The sequence below is a fragment of the Odocoileus virginianus genome, chromosome 23 (genome assembly GCF_023699985.2).
Source record: "Odocoileus virginianus isolate 20LAN1187 ecotype Illinois chromosome 23, Ovbor_1.2, whole genome shotgun sequence".
Taxonomy (NCBI): Eukaryota; Metazoa; Chordata; class Mammalia; order Artiodactyla; family Cervidae; genus Odocoileus; species Odocoileus virginianus.
The window spans coordinates 45,923,875-45,940,618 of record NC_069696.1 but is presented as its reverse complement, the minus strand read 5'-3'; the positions used below and the strand labels follow the sequence as shown (position 1 = coordinate 45,940,618).

Here is a 16,744-nt window from a genome sequence, read left to right as displayed (position 1 = left end):
ACAGTTTATTGTGATCCACACAGTCAAAGGCTTTGGCATAGTCAATAAAGCAGAACTAGATGTTTTTCTGGAACTCTCTTGTTTTTTTGATGATCCAGCAGATGTTGGCAATTTGATCTCTGGTTCCTCTGCCTTTTCTAAATCCAGCTTGAACATCTGGAAGTTCACGGTTCACATAGTGCTGAAGCCTGGCTTGGAGAATTTTGAGCATTATTTTACTAGGGTGTGAGATGAGTGCAATTGTGCAGTAGTTTGAGCATTCTTTGGCATTTCCTTTCTCTGGGATTGGAATGAAAACAGATCTTTTCCAGTCCTGTGGCCACTGCTGAGTTTTCCAAATTTGCTGGCATATTGACTGTAGCACTTTCACAGCATCATCTTTTAGGATTTGAAATAGCTCAGTTGGAATTCCATCACCTCCACTAGCTTTTTCGTAGTGATGCTTCCTAAAGCCCACTTGACTTCACATTCCAGGATGTCTGGCTCTAGTTGAGTGATCACACCATTGTGATCATCTGGGTCATGAAGATCTTTTTTGTACAGTTCTTCTGTGTATTCTTGCCACCTCTTCTTAATATCTTCTGCTTCTCTTAGGTCCATACCATTTCTGTCCTTTATTGAGCCCATCTTTGCATGAAATGTTCCCTTGGTATCTCTAATTTTCTTGAAGAGATCTCTAGTCTTTCCCATTCTATTGCTTTCGTCTATTTCTTTGCATTTCTTCTCAAATTGTGCTGCCCTTATTCGACTACTTTTTCGAGTGTGTCCAGCACCCTGAAGAGGTGTATCCACTGTAAGCATATTGAAGGCTTCACCCCCAACCCCGCCCCGCCCCGCATATCCAGTTAATAATTGATCCATTGAGTGCTTTATCACAAAGATCTGTTTTGAGGTGGGCACAGCACTATTGGTCATCACGTTTATTCATCATGTTTGTTTTAGGTTTACAGAAATAATCTTACCTAATTGAGCAAGAGGCTAGATTTTTTTTTTTTCCTTTATGTATGCAGTGAGATCAAGGAAGAAAGTGGGGGTAGAAGGAACTGAAACTCAATAAGCACCTCTCCTACTTATTGAAACTCAATAAGCAGCCCCTGAGGCAAGCTTGTCGGAAATATAATACTGGGCTAAACAGTCCTGGTGTTGGGAGAGCAGGAAGCATGGTTTGTTTCCTTGTACCCATCTGCCGCAAGCAGGGCTCTGTGGTATCTTCCAGGGTATGGTTTTATCTGCTGGACTGGTAATTCTCAGGATTTGGCTAGGCTGATCTGGCTGGGAGAGAGGGAAATCCAGGTCAAAGCAGAATGTGAGGGAAAGTGAACTGGGACTGGGCCTTCAGTCAAGCACAGGGTTTAAGCTAAGAGGCAGCTGAAGGTAGGGGCAAGCAGGAGGGAAGCCTGAGCAGGTGTGTGTCTGGCAGCTTGTTTTAGGGGACAGCCGTTGGGGCAGGCTTGCTAAGTAGTGTTACTTGTATTAAACGACAACAAAACAAAACCCAGTCCACTTCTCTGGCTCTGGGTGTGAGCAGAGAAGTATGGGAAGGGGAGGTGGTAGATTTTAAAGGAATTTGCATGTGAGATCTTTTCTTTCTTTGGCTGCTCTGGGTCTCTGTTGCTGCTGCGTGGGCTTTCGTTAGTCGCAGCACAAGGGCTCTCTTAGTTTCCCTGACCAGGGATCGAACCCACATCCCCTGCGTTGAAAGGCAGATTCTTAACGACTTGACCACCAGGGAAGTCCTTTTCTTTTTGCCTGGGCACTGATTAATTAATGATCAGTCATACTGGATAAGGTCAATGCTGAAACTCCAGGTGAATTTTTTTTTTTTTAAGAGCTAAGAACTTTTGACAGGTTTAGGACTCTTTTAAAGCCCTCCTGTCTTGCATTTGACAGAGTTTTGTTTTTCTGGGGTTTTTTTGTTTTGTTTTTTCTGTTCCTTGACCTTGACACCCTCACTTCTTTTATTCTTGAATGTTTGATTTATTCTGCCTGGAATATGCTTCGTTCTTCTCTTTTTTGGGCAAACTCTCCTTACGCATCAAGACCAAGTCCAAGTGACAGTTTTGTGATTCCCCAAATAGAGTTAGTATTGCCTTTTGTGAACACCCAGGCCCCTTCGCATTTCTGTTGTAGGACATATAGTGTATTGTGTACTATATTCTACTAGACTGAGTTCTCGGGGCAAGACTATCTGGTTCAGAGTTAAATTTCCTGTTTGGGATAGTGCATGGCACATAGTTGGTGCTCAGTAAATGTTTGAATAAAGTGAGTCAAGGTTTTCTCTCCTGTCTAATTTTCTCCCCCACCTTTGCTTAATTGAAGAATCACTTTCCCCCCTTGGAAACCTCTTTTATCTAGTTCTCTTGCTTCTGACTCTTTGGAATCTTACAAATGAGACAGCTCAGACAGGTAAAACTGGCCTTGTCATGAGGGAAAAGGAGTGGTTTTTCCAGCATTCCATATGGGATATTGTAGTTCCAAATAGTGTAGTTTTTTGAAAGCGAGGGTAACGCCTAAGGTGGGCTTCCCTGGTGGCTCAGATGGTAAGGAATCTGCCTGTAATGTGGGAGACCTGGGTTCAATCCCTGGATTGGGAAGATACCCTGGGGAAGGGAATGGCAACCAACTCCAGTATTCTCTTGCCTGGAGAATTCCAAGGACAGAGGAGCCTAGTGGGCTATAGTCCATCGGGGTCGCAAAGAGTTGGAAACGAGTGAGCAACTAACACACACACACACACAGCTCCTAAGGTAATCTTGTAAGTTGGGTTGTATCTACTCACTTAACACCTACTCACCATCTTCTAGATGTTAGGCCTTATTGTCAGGGCTGGGAATATGAGCAAATGTGCGCATATGAGGTTGTTTGCTGAAGTGATATGTAGCGTCTGAGACTTTTTATGAAAAGTAGTGGTATTTGTGAATGCCCATTCTGAGCCGGGCACTGTGCTGAGTGCTTTACATGTGCTAACCCATTCAGTTATCGCAACAACCAGATGAAGACGGGCATGGAGAGGCGTACAGGGCACACAGCCAGCAGGCCGTGGGGCCAGGGGGCAGCTGGTGATCTCTCGCCCACTCAGCAGATTGATGAGCCAGGTTTAACCTAATGAGAACCTCCGTCGTTCATCCCCTCATAAGAGTTGAAAGTGAAATATTTTGTTCCCATGAAAACAAGCAGTTGAATTAAAACTTTCTGGAGGATTGCCAGTACCTGGAAGGGGAAGAGGAGCATATTCAGGACAGTTTAACCTTATGTTTAAGGACAGGTAGACTAAAAATGAGTCATAGAAATCTTGAATACGATTAAAAATGTCCCGCTTAGGTGGTGAATGCTGAATGCGTGTGAGCTCACCGATCCTGCCTGCAAAGCAGAGTATAGTCCCTTCATCACTTCACATCCACAAGGTCAGTTGGGTCCCTGGAACATATACTTGAATCGGAAGATCCTGATAAATAACACTTAGCTTCTAAGGTTGATCTCAGTATAGAACCATCATTACAGAGAGCTCTTGTTATATTTGACAGGTACTTATTTAGACTGTGGCTCCACAAATCACTTGAGGGGAAGTGGAAGGAGAACCAGAGCTGAGAGGAGTTCTAGTTCTGTTTTACCATCAATGAACTGTGTGATTTGAGACAAGTTCCATGGCACTTCTGGGCCTTGATTTCCTCATTTGCAAAAGAAAGTGAATGGATAAACCTTAAATCCTTTCCAGCTCTTAAAATTCTGAGGATCTGTCTCCTAGAAAAAAGCGTAGGGACATGCTTGGTGGTCCAGTTGTTAGGACTCCATGCTTCTACTGCAGAGGGCCGAGGTCCAATACCTGGTGGGGGAACTAAGATCCCACAAGCCTCGCAGCATGGCCAAAAAAAAGTAAATGCATAGAACATGTAGTAATTTCATACAAAAATACCTAGCATTTTATAGGATTCCACAATATGCAAGGTAATTTCACATATATTATCTCAGACATGTCTGTTTTCCTGTCTTGGCTCCTGGAATGCATACCTGAATAACTACTAAGATTTTAACTCATTCACTTCATTTTATGTGAACAAGTCAGCAACTCCTGAGATAGCAGGAAAGAACTTGCTTTAAAATAATAACTGTATTAAAATCCAACTGTATAAAATCCAAAATAATGTCTTAATTGCATTTGGAAAAGATTTGAGTAGAGAGATTTGCATAAATCCGAGTACATTTCTGGAAGCGGTTCTCTGAAAGGAATGATCCTTTATCTCATGTCCCTGTTCTGTGTGTATGATCTCTGCTGCAGTCTTGTTTTCTTTTTTTGTAATGACAAGTACCTAGTAAATGAGTATATCTTTTGAGATCTCTTTTAAAATATTATTTAAAAAAATAATCTACTAATAAAAATAAATGGAAAAAAATTAATCCATAAGTAAAACTGACATTTTAGTTGTCAGTTTTATAGGTTTTAAATTTTTTTATTTATTTATTTTTTTCCCATTTTATTAGTTGGAGGCTAATTGCTTTACAATATTGTAGTGGTTTTTGCCATACATTGACATGAATCAGCCGTGGATTTACATGTGTTCCCCTTCCCGATCCCCCCTCCCGCCTCCCTCTCCATCCCATCCCTCTGGGTCTTCCCAGTGCACCAGCCCTGAGCACTTGTCTCATGCATCTGTAGTTTTATAGGTTTTTAAAAAATATATATTTATTTATTTGGCTGCTTTGTTCTTCCTTGTAGCATGCAGGACCTTTAGTTTCAGTAGTGAACTCTTAGTTGTGGCATGTGATATCTAGTTTGCTGTCATATCCAAGAAACTATCCAAGGTCACAAATATTTACTTCTATTTTTTTGGAAGAATTTTATAGTTTTTATTCTTTCATTTAGTTCCATGATGTATTTTGAGTTAATCTTTGCATATGGTATGAGGAAGGGGTCCAAATTCATTCTTTTGTAGGTAGATATACAATTGTTAACCGTTTGTTGAAAAGACTACTTTTGCACTTTGAGTTGTCTTGACACCCTTGTCAAAAATCAATATACTGGTTTCTTTCTGGAGTCTCAATTCTATTGCATCAGTCTGTTGTCTGTGCATATGCTAGTAACACACTGTCTTGATTACTGTTGATTTGTAGTGAGTTGGAAAATTAAGAAGTGTGAGTCCTACTTTGTTCTGTTTTTTCAGGTTTTGGCAATTTTGGGTCCTTTGAATTTCCATGTGAACTTTAGGATCAGCTTGTCAATTTGTGCAAAAAGACAGCCTAGGATTTTGATAGGGATTGTATCAAATCTGTAGATTAATTTGGGAAATACTACCATCTTAACAATATTATGTCTTCCGGTCAATGAATTTGAGATGTCTTTCCATTTATTTAGTTCTTTCTTTTAATAATCTGTAGTTTTCAATGTATAGGTCTTGCACTGCTTCTGTTAAACCTTTTCCTAAGTATTTTGTTCTTTTTTATGCTACTGTTAATGAAAATGCTTGTCTAATTTAATTTGCAGATGGCTCATTGCTAGTGTACAGAAATATAATTGATTTTTGTATATTAACCTTGTATCTTATAACTTGCTGAATTTTCTCATTCATTCTAAGAGGGCTGTATGTATGTATGTGTATTCCTAAGGATTTTCTACATACAGTATTGTGCTATCTGTGAACACTTAGTCTTACTACTTCCTTTCAAATTTGGATAACTTTACTTTTATTTACTGCCTAATTGTCCTAGATAAAACCTCCAGTTCAGTGTTGAACAGAAGTGGCAAGACCAGACATCTTTAACTTGTTCCTGATCTTAGGGGGAAAGCAGTCAGTCTTTCACCATTAAGTATGATGGTAGCTGTGACTTTTTCATAGTAGACTTTATCAGGGTAGCAGTGCTAAGTCGCTTCAGTCATGTCCGACTCTTTGCGACCCTCTGGACTGTGGCCTACCAGGCTCCTCTGTCCAAGGAATTCTCCAGGCAAGAATACTGGAGTGGGTTGCCATTTCCTTCTCCAATCAGGTTAGTAGAGTTCCCTTCAATTTCTAGTTTGTTGAGTGTTTTTATCATTAAAGGGTGTTGGATTTTTGGGCGGATGTTTTTTCTGAATTTATTGAGATTATCATGTAGTTTTTGTCCCTTATTCTGTTAACATGAGATACTACATTGATTGGTTTTTCATATATTAAATCAACCTGTGTAAAGTTTATCCAAGGATAAATTCTTTACTTCTTTGTGTATATGTTGTATAATGTTGCTGAATTTGGTTTTCTCATATTTTGTAGAGGATTTTTGGATTTTCTATCCAAAAGTTATACGATATAAGTTTCTATCCAGAAAGTTATAGGAGATATTAGTCTGTGGTTTTTCTTTTTTTCTTTCTTGGCCACACTGTGCAGCTTGTGGGATCTTTCTTCTCCATCCAGAGATTGAACTTGGGCCTCAGCAGTGAAAGCCTGGGGTCCTAACCACTGGACCACTAGGGAATTCCCTGGTCTGTGGTTTTCTTTTCTTGTGATGTCCTTGTCTGGTTTTGATATCAGGGCAGTAATGGTTTTATAAAATCAGTTGGGAACTATTCTCTCTTCTATTTTTTGAAGAGTTTGTGAAAAATTGATATTAATTTTGCTGTAGATGTTTGGTAGAATTCACTGGTGAGGGCACCTGAGCCTGAGGTTTTCTTTGTAGGAGATTTGAGTACTAATTCTATTTGTTATAGGTCTGTTCAGATTTTCATTTGTTCAAAAGTCAGTTTGGGTAGTCATGTCTTTCTCAGAATTTTTCAGTTTCATGTTGGGTATCTAATTGGTTGGCATATGATTGATCATGTGGTTTTTGTTTTTAACTATTATTATGGCAGATTACATCAATTGATTTCTTTTTTTTTTTTTTAAATATGGAACGCTTCACGAATTTGCATGTCATCCTTGTGCAGGGGCCATGCTAATCTTCTCTGTATCATTCCAATTTTAGTATATGTGCTGCCGAAGCGAGCACCAATTGATTTCTTTAATGTTGAACCAACCGTGCATTCTCAAGATAAACCCCACTAGCTCATGGTATATAATTATTTATCGTTGGATTTAATTTGCCATTATTTTGTTTAGGAATTGTCTTTGTTTATGAGGCATATTGGTCTACGGTTTACTTGTGCTGGCTTTGTCTAGTTTGACTATCAGGGTAATACTGGTTTCACAAAATGGGTTGGAAAATGGTTCCTCCTCTTGTATTTTCTGAACAAGATTGTGTAAATTGGTATCTTGTGTAGATTGGTATATTTATTAATTTTTTTTCTCCTGATATTCTACACATGTGAAAATGTTGCTGAATCAGAGGAACTTCTAAATACTCCTGCTTTCTACAGTTTTCTCTTAAGCCCCTGAAAGAAAGTCTGTTCAAACACAATGCAACCTTATCTCTTATTTCTAAACCTTATGAGAGAACTGGAAAGATTGAGACTTTCTTTAAAGGTCTAATGTTGGTTATATTGGCTAAACATTTTAGTGTACTATTATTTTTCCATTTTTTGGCTATTTTTAATACTCATTAGGTAACATAAAGGATATGAGAAATGTGAAATATTTTCCGTATGTATTGTATATATACGTACATTTGAAGCATGTTTAGTGAAATCCTGTGAATGAATGGTCTAGTGTAGGACAGAGAACTTCTTTTAGTTAGGTTTTAAGTGGTATTTAGTAGGTGTGTGTGAGGGATCAGTTTAATCATTTCCACAGATCCCTTTTGTATCTTCAGTTCAGTTCAGTTCAGTCACTCAGTCATGTCTGACTCTTTGTGACCCAATGAACCGCAGCACGCCAGGACTCCCTGTCCATCACCAACTCCCGGAGTCCACCCAAACCCATTTCCATTGTGTCGGTGATGCTATACAACCATCTCATCCTCTGTCATCCCCTTTTCCTCCTGCCATCAATCTTTCCCAGCATGAGGGTCTTTTAAAATGAGTCAGCTTTCCGGATCAGGTGGCCAAAGTATTGGAGTTTCAGCTTCAACATCAGTCCCTCCAATGAACACCAAGGACTGATCTCCTTTAGGATGGACTGGTTGGATCTCCTTGCAGTCCAAGGGACTCTCAAGAGTCTTCTCCAACACCACAGTTCAAAAGCATCAATTCTTCAGCACTCAGCTTTCTTTATAGTCGAACTCTCATATCCATACATGACTACTGGAAAAACCATAGCCTTGACTAGATGGATCTTTGTTGGCAAAGTAATGTCTCTGCTTTTTAATATGCTGTCTAAGTTGGTCATAACTTTCCTTCCAAGGAGTAAGCATCTTTTAATTTCATGGCTGCAAATCACCATCTGCAGTGATTTTGGAGCCCAGAAAAATAAAGTCAGCCACTGTTTGCACTGTCTCCCCATCTATTTGCCATGAAGTGGTGGGACCAGATGCCATGATCTTAGTTTCCTGAATGTTGAGCTTTAAGCCAACTTTTTCACTCTCCTCTTTCACTTTCATCAAGAGGCTCTTTAGTTCTTCACTTTCTGCCATAAGGGTGGTGTCATCTGCATATCTGAGGTTATTGATATTTCTCCCGGCAATCTTGATTCCAGCTTGAGCTTCCTCCAGCCCAGCGTTTCTCATGATGTACTCTGCATAGAAGTTAAGTAAGCAGGGTGACAATACACAGCCTTGATGTACTCCTTTTCCTATTTGGAACAGTCTGTTGTTCCATGTCCAATTCTAACTGTTGGTTCCTGACCTGCATACAGGTTTCTCAAGAGGCAGGTCAGGTGGTCTGGTATTCCCATCTCTTTCAGAACTTTACACAGTTTATTGTGATCCACATAGTCAAAGGCTTTGGCATAGTCAATAAAGCAGAACTAGATGTTTTTCTGGAACTCTCTTGCTTTTTCGATGATCCAGCAGATGTTGGCAATTTGATCTCAGGTTCCTCTGCTTTTTCTAAAACCAGCTTGAACATCTGGAAGTTCATGGTTCACATAGTGCTGAAGCCTGGCTTGGAGAATTTTGAGCATTACTTTACAAGCGTGTGAGATGAGTGCAATTGTGCGGTAGTTTGAGCATTCTTTGGCATTGCCTTTCTCTGGGATTGGAATGAAAACAGACCTTTTCCAGTCCTGTGGCCCCTGCTGAGTTTTCCAAATTTGCTGGCATATTGAGTGCAGCATTTTCACAGCATCATCTTCCAGGATTTAAATAGTTCAACTGGAATTCCATCACCTCCACTAGCTTTTTCGTAGTGATGCTTTCTAAGGCCCACATTCCAGGATGTCTGGCTCTAGGTGAGTATGAGTGATCACACCTTTGTGATCATCTGGGTCGTGAAGATCTTTTTTGTATAGTTCTGTGTATTCTTGCCACCTCTTCTTAACATCTTCTGCTTCTCTTAGGTCCATACCATTTCTGTCCTTTATTGAGCCCATCTTTGCATGAAATGTTCCCTTGGTATCTTTAATTTTCTTGAAGAGATCTCTAGCCTTTCCCATTCTATTTTTTCCCTCTATTTCTTTGCATTGATCACTGAGGATCTCAGTGATCCTCAGAGATAAGATTTCTTATCTCTCCTTGCTATTCTTTGGAACTCTGCATTCAAATGGGAATATCTTTCCTTTTCTCCTTTGCCTTTCACCTCTCTTCTTTTTTTTTTTTTTCTTAGTGTATGTCAGTATTTTACTTCTTTTTTTTTTCCCATTTATTTTTATTAGTTGGAGGCTAATTACTTTACATCATTACAGTAGTTTTTGTCATACATTGAAATGAATTAGCCATGGATTTACATGTATTCCCCATCCCAGTCCCCCCTCCCACCTCCCTCTCCACCCGATCCTTCTGGGTCTTCCCAGTGCACCAGGCCTGAGCACTTGTCTCATGCACCCAACCTGGGCTGGTGATCTGCCTCACCCTAGATAATATACATGTTTCGATGCTGTTCTCTTGAAACATCCCACCCTCGCCTTCTCCCAGAGTCCACAAGTCTGTTCTATACATCTGAGTCTCTTTTTCTGTTTTGCATATAGGGTTATCATTACCATCTTTCTAAATTCCATATATATGTGTTAGTATACTGTGATGGTCTTTATCTTTCTGGCTTACTTTGCTCTGTATAATGGGCTCCAGTTTCATCCATCTCATTAGAACTGATTCAAATGAATTCTTTTTAATGTCTGAGTAATATTCCATGGTGTATATGTCCCACAGCTTCCTCATCCATTCATCTGCTGATGGTCATCTAGGTTGCTTCCATGTCCTGGCTATTATAAACAGTGCTGCGATGAACATTGGGGTGCACGTGTCTCTTTCAGATCTGGTTTCCTTGGTGTGTATGCCCAGAAGTGGGATTGCTGGGTCATATGGCAGTTCTATTTCCAGCTTTTTAAGAAATCTCCACACTGTTTTCCATAGTGGCTGTACTAATTTGCATTCCCACCAACAGTGTAAGAGGGTTCCCTTTTCTCCACACCCTCTCCAGCATTTATTGCTTGTAGACTTTTGGATAGCAGCCATCCTGACTGGCGTATAATGGTACCTCATTGTGGTTTTGATTTGCATTTCTCTGATAATGAGTGATGTTGAGCATCTTTTCATGTGTTTGTTAGCCATCTGTATGTCTTCCTTGGAGAAATGTCTGTTGAGTTCTTTGGCCCATTTTTTGATTGGGTCATTTATTTTTCTGGAATTGAGCTCGAGGAGTTGCTTGTATATTTTTGAGATTAATCCTTTGTCTGTTGCTTCGTTTGCTATTATTTTCTCCCAATCTGAGGGCTGTCTTTTCACCTTGCTTATAGTTTCCTTTGTTGTGCAAAAGCTTTTAAGTTTCATTAGGTCCCATTTGTTTATTTTTGCTTTTATTTCTAAAATTCTGGGATGTGGGTCATAGAGGATCCTGCTGTGATTTATGTCGGAGAGTGTTTTGCCTATGTTCTCCTCTAGGAGTTTTATAGTTTCTGGTCTTACATTTAGATCTTTAACCCATTTTGAGTTTATTTTTGTGTATGGTGTTAGAAAGTGATCTAGTTTCATTCTTTTACAGGTGGTTGACCAGTTTTCCCAGCACTACTTGTTAAAGAGGTTGTCTTTTTTCCATTGTATATCCTTGCCTCCTTTGTCGAAGATAAGGTGACCATAGGTTCGTGGATTTATCTCTGGGCTTTCTATTCTGTTCCATTGACCTATATTTCTGTCTTTGTGCCAGTACCATACTGTCTTGATGACTGTGGCTTTGTAGTAGAGTCTGAAGTCAGGCAGATTGATTCCTCCAGTTCCATTCTTCTTTCTCAGGATTACTTTGGCTATTCGAGGTTTTTTGTATTTCCATACAAATTGTGAAATTATTTGTTCTAGTTCTGTGAAAAATACCGTTGGTAGTTTGATAGGGATTGCATTGAATCTATAGATTGCTTTGGGTAGTATAGCCATTTTGACAATATTGATTCTTCCAATCCATGAACACGGTATATTTCTCCACCTGTTTGTGTCCTCTTTGATTTCTTTCATCAGTGTTTTATAGTTTTCTATGTATAGGTCTTTTGTTTCTTTAGGTAGATATACTCCTAAGTATTTTATTCTTTTTGTTGCAATGGTGAATGGTATTGTTTCCTTAATTTCTCTTTCTGTTTTCTCGTTGTTAGTGTATAGGAATGCAAGAGATTTCTGTGTGTTAATTTTATATCCTGCAACTTTACTGTATTCATTGATTAGCTCTAGTAATTTTTCTGGTAGAGTCTTTAGGGTTTTCTATGTAGAGGATCATGTCATCTGCAAACAGCGAGAGTTTCACTTCTTCTTTTCCTATCTGGATTCCTTTTACTTCTTTTTCTGCCCTGATTGCTGTGGCCAAAACTTCCAAAACTATGTTGAATAGTAGTGGTGAGAGTGGGCACCCTTGTCTTGTTCCTGATTTCAGGGGAAATGCTTTCAATTTTTCACCATCGTCACCTCTCTTCTTTTCACAGCTATTTGTAAGGCCTCCTTAGACAACCATTTTGCTTTTTTGCATTTCTTTTTATTGGGGATGGTCTTGCTCCCTGTCTCCTGCATAATGTCACAAACCTCCATCCATAGTTGATCAGGCACTCTACCAGATCTAGTCCCTTAAATCTATTTCTCACTTCCACTGTGTAGTCATAAGGGATTTGATTTAGGTCATACCTGAATGGTCTAGTGGTTTTCCCCACTCTCTTCAATTTAAGTCTAAATTTGGCAATAAGGAGTTCATGATCTTAATGATTGTAATTCAGATTTTGTAGTGGGTGTGTTGTACAAAGGCAGCGCCTACACTTTCTTCCATGTATATGCTTTATGTTCAGAAAAGACATATTTGCAGAAATTTTGCACATATCTAGACCAACTGTTATCTCACAGATGAAGAAATTAAGGTCTAGAGGGCATTATTAAGTCAAGGATATATCCATCATAGATGAGAAAAATCTGATTTCTTAAATCATTTAGAAAATATACTAGGAAACACTTTAAACTTTTATTCTTTCATGTAATATTTTTAAGTGTTTATATTTCAGATACATAAGGAGTTCTATAGTATTGCCCTCAAAGTGATTTTCTTCTCTTATTAACAGTATCAGTATGAAATTTACCAACTAGGAGAAAGTTGGATATTTTTTTTCTTTAGCCTGGCCTGTGAAGTTGCTCAGTCGTGTCCAACTCTTTGTGACCCCATGGACTGTAGCCTACCAGGCTCCTCAGTCCATGGGATTTTCCAGGCAAGAGTACCGGAGTGGGTTGCCATTTCCTTCTCCAGGGGATCTTCCCAACCCAGGGATCGAACCCAGATCTCCCGCACTACAGGCAGATGCTTGACCATCTGAGCCACTAGGGAGCTCTTAAACAACCCTTCCAAGTCCCCTGTGGTAAATCCTAGCCCTGACAGGATAATCTTTGGGCTGAGTGATTTGGTAAACCAAGACCAACCTTACTCCCGCCCCCACGCAGTCTGCTGCAGTAACAACATTCTTGATCTTCTGACATTATTTTTCTTATCATAAACCAGTCCTTTGGGGAAGAGATATTTCTTTTCAAAATGTATATTCTCAGGTTCATATAGCCATTGAATCCTGGACATGCATATTATTCAAATACAGTTGTGGAGTGAGGCAAATGGGAAATTCCTTCTAGGCAAGGAACCACACCACAACCCAGGTTTAATTTTAACCTCCTAATAAGATTCCTTTGAAGGACACACAAGAGGAGCTATGTCCAGGATGTCATCTGCCTTTGTGTAACAGCTTGCTTCTAAAATAATTAGTATTTCATATGGCAAATTCTTTGTAAGAACTAAAATCTCCCTTTAAAGCTGAAAATCATCCAAGTGTTTTTTTTTTCTTTCCAAGTTGGTAAATAACTAGTACTAAAAACTAAGCTGTATTGGGTTAGCCAAAAAGATCATTTGGGTTTTTCTGATGATTTTATGGAAAACTTGAATGAACTCTTTGGCTGACTCAGTATTACGTTCAGCATCAGAGAGTCATCAGCATGTTCCATTAAAGAGTTTCTAGTCTTCCTTGTGTTTCCACAAATACTTGTGTTTTAGTTTTCTAGCATGTCTCATACCCTGCAGACTTTAAAAAACAAGTATAATTATCTTGTCTTCTTCATTTTGTAGATCATATATGCTTCCCCTTTAAGCTTCCTTCCTGTTACCCAAGTGTAATGATATTCCATGTTTCTTTGAATAAAAGTTGTTTGAGTAAAATACTATTAAAATTATATATTTATTTTTAAAAAATCTGATGGTGGTGGTGTATTTGTGGTCTTTGCACATGAACTGAATAAAAAGTTTTGTTAAGCTATGGGATCTGCAGAAATCGTTGACTTCTTTAGAGCTCTTCCATCCAGATGCTTTTAACCACAGGCAACAGGTTAAAAACACTCATGTGAGAAACCCACAAACCAGAAAGTGATGACAGCAGGCAAAGTGGAAAGCTGTAAAATTTTTATCATCACATTTGAAGTGATCATGTTGCTAATTAATGGCAAAAATTCAAGTTCTAACAAGTGGCAGTTCCAGCCTGTGTTTAACCTTGCCATTTTGCTTTCTTTGTTGGGCTCTTCTGTGCCCTCCCCCATGTTTCCCTGCTTTGAAGTTCTTAGCTTACTTCTCTTATTCTCTGATTGGTATAAACCTCTTGACCTTGATCTGGTCCCTTCAAAATTCTGATCAGTCAGCTCTCCCAATGAGCAGCTGGTTTTCTGTTAGTTGCTATGAACACGAGGTAGAAACACAGGCCTTTGCGCCTTCATGCAATGATTAAGGGTCCAGAAAAGCGGAGGACCTCTTCCTTACAGTCTGGCTGTTTCTGCTGCTTCTACTTCTTCTCTTGCACTTCCTTTTCCCCTCCCCTCTCCACCCCTGCCTCCCCTCCTCTTCCTTCCCCTTGTCCTTATTCTCCTCCCCCTTCTTCGTTTTAAGTGTCCTGGAATTAGAGCTCGTAACAAAAGAACAACACCAACAACAATTTTTAAAAAAGAGGCCTAGAGGACTGCCTTATTCCAGTTAGTTTTAGGGGCTTTGAAAGAGAAACCACCCTGTGTTCTCTTAGGTTTAAGAGAAGAACTTGTTTGTTTGTTTTACAATACTAGATTAAAATTTGGGGTCCTGATGAAACTCCACTTTTCACATATTCTTTCTTTCAAGCTTTTCAAAATGTCAAGGTTGGTAGTTTTCAAAAATTTGGTCTCAGGTCTTTACTCTTAAACATTATTAAGGACCCCAAAAGTGAAAAAGACAAATATATCTTATTATTAATATAGTTTCACCTCTAAAAAGGTGAAGAGACCTCTAAAAGTGTGCCTACCACATGTTGAGGGCCACTGTTTAGAGATGTTTATTTTACACCAGAGAAGTTGTTGGGATTCTTTCTGAACAAAGGAAATCAAGAAATCAGTCCCAGGGATTGCTTCTCAGCTTCTTAATTTCTCTAGGGTTAGCTGACTTGAAATTTCCTGAGTTTTTCAAATGCAGGCCACCCTTAGTGATGGGACAACATTGAAGGTGATGGGATGAAGATGAATAGCCAGACTTTCCTCACAAATCCAAACAGAAATATACTATTGTGCACTCTATACAAAAATTTTAAAAACTACTAACCCAGCAATCTTAACAATTCACCCCGGTCAACAGTGAAGTTGAAAGAATAATATAACTACCCATATTCCATTCACGAGATTCATATTTCACTTCATTTGTTTTCTTTTCCTTCGTTACACACACACACACACACACACACACACACACACACTTTTTTCCTGAACCATTTGGGATGTTGCAGGCCTTATGACTTTTCACTCTAAGTATATCAGGATATGTCTCTAAAGAAGAAGTACTCTTCTACAGAAACCCATTGGGCTTAATGTTGATATGATAATATCATCCAGCACAAGTCCGTAGTAAAATTTCCTCAGTGTCTTTGACTCCAGGCTCTGTTTAAGGATTATATGTAGCAATTTGTGGCCAGTTATGCTTTGCAAAAAAAAAAAAAAAAGTTTTAAGTTTGAGAAATACAAGAGAGAAAAAGCCATGCCTAATCCTATCATGCCAGAACAACTTACATGACCATTTTACAGATTCATTTTCACGATTTATATAGGCCCCTGTTGTTCAGTTGCTCAGTTGTGTCCGATCCATTGCAACCCCATGGACTGCAGCATGCCAGACTTCCCTGTCCTTCACCATCTCCTGGAGTTTGCTCAAACTCATGTCCACTGAGTCGATGATGCCATCCAACCATCTCATCCTCTGTTGACCCCTTCTCCTCCTACCTTCAGTCTTCCCCAGAATGTCTTTTCCAAGGAATTGGCTCTTCGAATCAGGTGGCCACAGTATTGCAACTTCAGCATCAGTCCTTCCAATCAATAGTTAGGGCTTCCCTGGTGGCTCAGACTATAAAAAATCTACAGGCAGAGTTTTACATAATTGCAAAACTACAGTACATAGGATTTGGTATACCGTTTCTTTTCAGTTACCATTAGGTCAAACCATTTCCATATTGTTTTGAGTCTTAAATAGTATGCAGCCATTAAAATTATTGAAGAACAAGAGAGCTGCTGTAATTTAGCCATTGTGCTAGTGTAAGACATCTGTTATTTCTACTTTTTTAAAACTTAACTGTATAGTATATTGTTTATACTGTGATTAAACTGTTGGGAATAGTTAGACAAAAAGAGGGGAATTGAGACTGGGAGTAGAAAGAAGTGAAGTAGGCTAGAGAGCAGGGAGAGAATCTTTGTAATATAGCCTTTGGAGGGAGAAAGGCAGCTGAAACAAGATATAACTTTGTCTCTGTCTCTAGAAAGGTGATATAAATATTCAGGAGGTAGGGAGTGAAAGAGAGTTAGTTAGGTCAATGGCCTATTTTGTTCCCGTTGGATTTTACAGGAAGTTATCATGATTACTTTTCATACTGTTCATTGGGTTCTCAAGGCAAGAATACTGAAGTGGTTTGCCATTCACTTCTCCAGTGGACCATGTTTTGTCAAAATTCTCCACTGTGACCCATCCCTCCTGGGTCACTGATTCCTGAAATGTTAATGTTCACTCTTGCCATCTCCTGTTGACCACTTCCAATTTACCCTGATTCATAGACCTAATATTCCAGGTTCCTATGCAATATTGTTCTTTATAGCAAAGGACTTTACTTCCATCATCAGTCACATCCACAAGGCCATTGTTTTCACTTTGGCTCCATCTCTTCATTCTGTCGACTAAAAAAGATGTACAACTTGAGAGTTGTGTGAGTTAAGTTTTCTTTGGGGCAAAATGAGGACTGTAGCCCAGGAGGCAGCATCT

The 16,744-nt window shown here is 39.2% G+C and overlaps 1 non-coding gene and 1 pseudogene across 1 annotated transcript; one reads left to right on the top strand and one right to left on the bottom strand.

Moving 5' to 3' along the window:
* The first annotated feature begins 3,004 nt into the window (after window positions 1-3,004).
* Window positions 3,005-16,744, top strand: part of LOC110145311 (large ribosomal subunit protein uL6-like) — a 48,955-nt pseudogene continuing 35,215 nt past the window's right edge.
* On the bottom strand, window positions 6,848-6,954 carry LOC139030742 (U6 spliceosomal RNA). The gene has a single exon (XR_011483144.1). It is a non-coding gene; the product is annotated as a U6 spliceosomal RNA (small nuclear RNA).